The sequence below is a fragment of the Dipodomys merriami genome, unplaced genomic scaffold, assembly GCF_024711535.1.
Source record: "Dipodomys merriami isolate MVZ:Mamm:240054 unplaced genomic scaffold, mDipMer1.0.p SCAF_31, whole genome shotgun sequence".
Classification (NCBI taxonomy): Eukaryota; Metazoa; Chordata; class Mammalia; order Rodentia; family Heteromyidae; genus Dipodomys; species Dipodomys merriami.
The window spans coordinates 10,227,935-10,234,515 of NW_027204604.1; the positions used below are offsets into that span (position 1 = coordinate 10,227,935).

The 6,581-nt window shown below is 44.2% G+C and overlaps 1 non-coding gene across 1 annotated transcript; it reads left to right on the plus strand.

Moving 5' to 3' along the window:
* Nucleotides 1-1,140: 1,140 nt before the first annotated feature.
* LOC138841244 (U6 spliceosomal RNA) lies at nt 1,141-1,247 on the plus strand. Its single transcript, XR_011376357.1, has one exon. It is a non-coding gene; the product is annotated as a U6 spliceosomal RNA (small nuclear RNA).
* The last annotated feature ends 5,334 nt before the right edge of the window (nt 1,248-6,581 follow it).

Here is a 6,581-nt window from a genome sequence, read left to right on the forward strand (position 1 = left end):
AGTCAGTCTCTTGAGGAGCTGCCCTAAATCCTACTCTTAGAACCACAGTCCAGCCCAGTGGTCCTGGGGGCTTTGGGAGGGAATGGCTGAAAATATAGACCTGGCCAGGACAACATGAGCCCCAAGACCCCTGGCAGGATATGGGGCAATTAATCTGAGGCATTCACTTTACCCCTACCCTCACTCATCTACCATCCCACCCCCAAATCTACCTTGAAGAAGCTCCATCAGATAATAGATGCCCCCATCAAAGGTTCAGCTCAAACATACTAGTACCTACTAGTACCTCCCCTTATTACCACCTAAAGGGGGAAAACAAATTATTCATAAGCAAAAAGAATAGGAAGGAAGGGAATAAAACTCAGGTGAAATCCTTGACTTTGAACCTGAATTGCTAAAAACATGCCCATCCAGCACTTCTTTTTCTTCCAGAAAACACGAGACAAAGTTCTTTTTGCAGAAGCTGAACATTCCATTAATTTTTTAATTATTTAAATCAAATATTATTAAAATGAAACTATTTACAGTTCTAATGGTCAATGCCCAATATAACTGTCAGTGATTAAAAAAAAGTTATGCTTTGTGTATATTACGTATGTGTGTGTGTGTGCGCGCGCGCGCGTGCGTGTGTGTGTGTGTGTGTGTGTGTGTGTGTGTGTGTGTCTGTGGCCACACCAGTCCTAGGGCTTGAACTGGAGGCTTTGGCGTTGTCCCTGAGCTGTTGTGCTTGAGGCTAGTGCTCTTCCACTTGAGCCACAGCTCCACTTCTAGCTTTTTTTTTTTTTTTTTTTTTTGGTGTTTAATTGGTTTTGCTGCCTGGGCTGGCTTTGAACCAGATCTTCAAATCTCAGCCTCTTTTGCCGGATTACAGGCATGAGCCAACAATAGTACCTGGCATGTATATTACATTTAGATTTACAAATATAAAAATTTCAGGATAAGTGTTTAATACCACAAAATGTTCTTCAGCCATTGGGCAGTGTTGTAAATAGCCACAATAACTCATGCATACCTACCAGAGACCACCTCCATTCCTTTCTAACTCCAAAGCCTAGTTCTTTCCAAAGTTCATAGTAGCACAATTCACAAACTTTTGGGACATTCAGACTCCGTTAACTTATTTTCCTGAAACTCCAGAGCATGTTTGCTTTAAAAACACATATACAAAAATTGGAATGATACAGAGAAAGACTAGCATGACCTCTGCATAGAGTGGCATGAAAATTTAGGAAGCATCTTAGTGTGTGTGCGCACATGCCAGTACTGGGCTTGAATTCAGGGCCTCTCTCTCTCGTTTAGTTGTTTTGTTTTGCTTTTTTTTTTCACCTAGAAGTGGTGATCTACCGTATTCCTCCACTTTCAGCTTTTTGCTGGTTAACTAGATAAAGAACCTCAAGAACTTTCCTGCCCAAGCTGGCTTCCAATTGCAGTCCTCAGATCTCAGCCTCTTGAGTAGCTGGGATTATAGATGTGAGCCACCCCAGCTCTGGTGTTTTTAATAGACTTAGATTTTGTTTTGTTTTGTTTTGTTTTTTTGCCAGTCCTGGGGCTTGAACTCAGGGCCTGGATACTGTCCCTGAGCTTCTTTTACTCAAGACTAGTACTCTACTACTCTAGCCACAGTGCTACTTCAGCTTTTTCTGTTTATGTGGCACTAAGGATTCGAACCCAGGGCTTCATGCATGCTAGGCAAGCACTCTACCACTAAGCCACATTCCCAGTCCTAGACTTATTTTGTGGTTATCATATATGCTGTCTTCCAAAGCAAGAAGTTCAGGCAGGGAGTTCTCATGAATATATTCATGGTGCTAGGTCTGCAAAACCAGAAAGGCCTCTGCAATGAGGAGGTCATCATTCAAGATGACACTTCCAAGTTGAATGAGACACCCAAGCCCAGAGTTCAAGCCCCATGACCAACAACAACAACAAAAAAACAAGTTGAAAGAGTTGAGTAGTCAAAGAGCTGAGGGAATTGTGGTACATAGAGAGCATAGAGTGTTCATGGAGACAGCAGATGAGGCCTTCATAAAATTGTAAATCAGAGGTGGAAAATGGAAGAATATTTAAGGGGTTTGTCTTCCCTCTCTTCTTCCTTCCTTTCCCTTTTCTTCCTTCCGACCTTCCTTCCTGTTGTCCTTCAGCCCTCCTTCCTTTAATTCCTTCCTTCTAACTTTTCTAAGTAATATCTAGATCTAGATCCAGGTCTACACAGGCTCATTTGATCCCAATAATTACCCTAGCAAGTAGGCTATTACAATAAAACAGGTAGAAAATAGAGGCATTGAATTAAAGAATGGTAGGTAGATTAAAAGTTTATTTAGGTTAGTCACTGGGGAAATGCTAATTGAAACCACAATGGGATAACTCATTACTCCCAAAATTTTACTAGGTTGGCCATAATTTAAAAAGTGGAAAATCACAAATGTTGGCAAGGATGCAGAGAAGTTGGAAGCCCTGTACATTTGCTGGTGGGAATGTAAAACAGTACAGCAGCTATGGAAAATCATTTGATCTTTCCTCAAAAACTTTAACATAAAATTGCCCTATTACTCAGTAATCCCATGTCTAACTATATGGTCGAAAGAAATTTTTTTAAAAGATATTCAACAAAAATCCACGTGTGAATGTTAACAATATCATCATGGAAATTTGAAATATAATTTTTAATTAATAAGAATTTTAAGGGGTTGGAGGTATGGCTCATGCCAGCCAGTGATCAAAAGTATCAGGTACTGAGTTTGAGTATGTCTTGGACCTACAAATAAAAACAAATTTTAAAACATAAATGCCTGGTTGGGAAGATGGTTCAGTGGTAGAGTGCTTGGCTGGCATGCCTGAGGCCCTGGGTTGGATTCCTCCAGACCACATAAACAAAAAAGCTGGAAGTGGCACTGTGGCTCAAGTGGTAGAGTACTAGCTGAAGAGCTGAGGGACAGCGCCCAGGCCCAGAGTTCAAGCCCCATGACCAAAAAAAACAAAACAAAACAGAAAAAAACATAAATGTCTATCTTCAAGGACCTTATAATCTAGCTAAGAAAAATGAAACCAATATAAAACAATCTCATGCTGGAGTTGGAGCTCAGTGGTAGAGCACTTCTCTAACACGCATGAGGCCCTGGGTTTCATCCCCAGCACCACAAAAGGAGATGGAAGCCAGGTGCTAGGGGATCACGCCTGTAACCCTAGCTACTCAAGAGGCTGAGATCAGAGGATTGCAATTTGAAGCCAGCTTAACCAGAAAAGGCTGTTAAACTCATCGTCAACTATTTGGCAGAAAGCCAAAAGTAGAACTGTGGCTCAAGTAGTAGAGTACCAGCCTTGAGCATGGAACATCCTAACCCTGAGTTCAAGCCCCAGTACTAGCATGCACGTGTGTGTGTGTGTGTGTGTGTGTGTATGTGTGTGTGTGTGTGTATACATACATGAAGGAAAAGAGGTTCATGTAAAGGATATTTGAAGCTGTATAAGTGATCACATTATTAAAGCCTATCATTTCATATTTCTTCTCACATTTTTTTTTCAGTACTAGGGACTGAACTCAGAGCCTCGTGCTTGCTAGATAGAGTTCTACCACTTGGGCTATACTTTGCATCCAGCTAAGCGTTGAGCAGCTGGTATTCCTCAGAAGTGCCAAGTTCTCCATTGTCTACTTGCCATCTCACTCTAACCACAATGCTTTTTTCCTATTTTTTTAATTCTCTGGGAACCTCTGTAGGAATGGAATTACCTGCTGATTTGATAATTCTATGTTTAACTCTCTATAACCCAGGCTGGTTTCAAACCTGAGAACTTGATGCCCAGCCTTACAGATGTGCACCAATACACAAACTATTGGCTTAACTTTTTAAAAAAAAAACAGGTGGAGGTACCGGGGTTTGAATTTGGGTTCAAACCACTGTGCTTAACCACCAAACCACTGAGACATAGCTCCAGCCCTGATTTTGGCTTACTGTTTGTGAAATCTTGCCCAGAAACATGCCTGGGTGAGATCTACCTATGTTGGGCTACCTGGTAGCTAGGATGATAAGTGCACTACCACATCCAGCTCTTCATTGAGAAACAAAGTTCTACCCAGGCTAGCCTAGAATCAAGATTTCAACAGTCTCAGATTACAAGCAGATTGCCTAGAGGTGATTCCTAGGACCAAGCCAGCTTAGGAAACCCTGGGCTAGCGAATGCTTAAAAGGCTATAAACAAAGGCTTGTTTGACGTCAGATCATCTAGTTTCCAAGATATAGTCTTCTTGCACCCAGGCTCTCAAAAGATAAAGCTTCCTTATCTCTGGCTTGTGATCCTCTTCTGGGATGCTCCCGATTAGCTCCTACCTCAGGGCAGTTGCATGCTTTAATGCTTTAGCCCTTTCCAGTTAGGCATGCCTTCTGTGAAGTCTAGAATTCCATGTGAGGGAGGGAGGGAGGGAGGGAGGGAGGGAGGGAGGGAGGGAGAGAGAGAGAGAGAGAGAGAGGGAGAGAGAGGGAGAGAGAGAGGAGAGGGAGAGAGGAGAGAGAGAGAGAGAGAGGGAGGGAGAGAGAGAGGGAGGGAGAGAGAGGGAGGGAGAGAGAGGGAGGGAGAGAGAGAGAGGGAGAGAGAGAGAGGGAGAGAGAGAGAGAGAGGGAGAGGAGAGAGAAACACCTTAATTGCTCCTTCCAGATGCCAATCACTGCTTGTGGCTTTTCCTTTTTGGTAAACCATAATAGTCCTATTATGTGCAGATAATTAATTTTTCAGATATCATGGGTAATTCTCCCTGAGAAAGGGAATTGTGTCTCCCTTTTATAGATGTGGCCCAGGGACATAAAAGACCTCATTTAAGCCCAGTTACTCAGAAGGCTGAGATCTGAGGACCACAGTTCAAAGCCAGCCCAAGAAGAAATATCCAAGAGACTCTTTTTTTTTTTTTTTGTCGGTCATGGGGCTTGAACTCTGGGCCTGGGCGCTGTCCCTCAGCTCTTCAGCTCAAGGCGAGTGCTCTACCACTTGAGCTACAGCGCCACTTCCGGTTTTCTGGTGGTTTATTGGAGATAGGAGTCTCACGGTCTCTCCTGCCTGGGCTGGCTTTGAACCGCGATCCTCAGATCTCAGCCTCCTGAGTAGCTAGGATTACAGGCGTGAGCCACCAGCGCTCGGCTCCCAGGAGACTCTTACCTCCAATTAACTGGCAAAAAACTGGAAGTAGCAGTTTGGCTCAAGTGGCAGAATGTCATCTTTGAGTGAGAAAGCAAGCAAGAGCTCAAAGCCCAGTGTACCAACACACATACACACACACCACCACCACCACCACCACAAAAGATCTCATCTAAGGTCACATACCTAATGTGTGGCTATGCATGAATTCAGCCCATGTAATTACATAGCTGTGGCACATTCCACTCCACAGCACTGCCTCTCAGAGGTTATTCCTCTATCTCTGGTTATAGTCCACTGGATATTTTGCCTGTTGTCAAGCCTTTCCAACTACATTCAGTAATTTCTTTCTTTTTCTCTTTTTTGTTGGTTGTGGGGCTTGAACTCTGGGCCTGGGCACTGTCCCTCAGCTCTTCAGTTCAAGGCAAGTGCTCTACCACTTGAGCCACAGTGCCACTTCCGGTTTTCTGGTGGTTAATTGGAGATAAGAGTCTCATGGACTTTCCTGCCCTGCCTCCTAAGTAGCTAGGATTACAGGTGTGAGCCACCAGTGCCTGGCTTATATTCAGTAATTTCAAAACTACATCTCCAAAACACCTGAGACCATCCAAACTTGGGAAACTTCAACATGGGCTTTAGGAAAAGGGAACTCAGAGAGTAGTTATGGAGGTGATGAAAGCCACCACCTCTGAGCACAGATGGCCACGTGTCCCTACCCCATCCCCATCACCACATCCTCCAAGAGCTGAACCAAGCCGGAAGGGGATATCACCTCAGCTTTGGGCAGCAGGAAAGAAGTTGACCTCTGGGAGGGACACAAAGGGGGAGGGGTTTATAGCAAAGGGGAAAATGGGAGGGGCACCCTCTCCCAGCAAAACAAAAGACAAAAGTTTCCAGGCACATCAATCAAGCTAGTCTTGTGACTTACATACCACATTGGTTCAGGGGTCTAGGACCTACGGGGCTCTCATTTCATGATGCTTCATATCCAAGTACCCCAAGAACTCCTCAGCAGCTAGCAGTGAACCTTGAAGGAAGGCCAAGGGGCATGCCTCCAAGATAGAGACTAAATGAGCCATGTATTAAGACAAGTGCCAAAAGACTGGAGAAGGCTTCCCAGCAGAGCCCTACCCCTCACAAGCTCCTCACAGGCTCCTGGTAGTACCCAACAATTCTCCTTTCCCCACAAACCCTTCCCCAGCTCCCCAAGAGACTCATATCTAAGTAAAAACCCTCACTTGCTAAACAAATGCCATTTCACTCCAACAAGATGGCTGCCTCAACCTGATTTTATTTAGAAATTTCTGAAGCTACTATTAGCCTGTGGGTCAATGCCATGTTACCTTTTGGAGGACCTGGGGAGAAGACATACTGTACATTTGTTAGGGTGATACAAGGGGACAATCTCTGTCCCCCACCCCCAGTGGGACCTGGACTCAGCACTGTAGCTGGAGGAA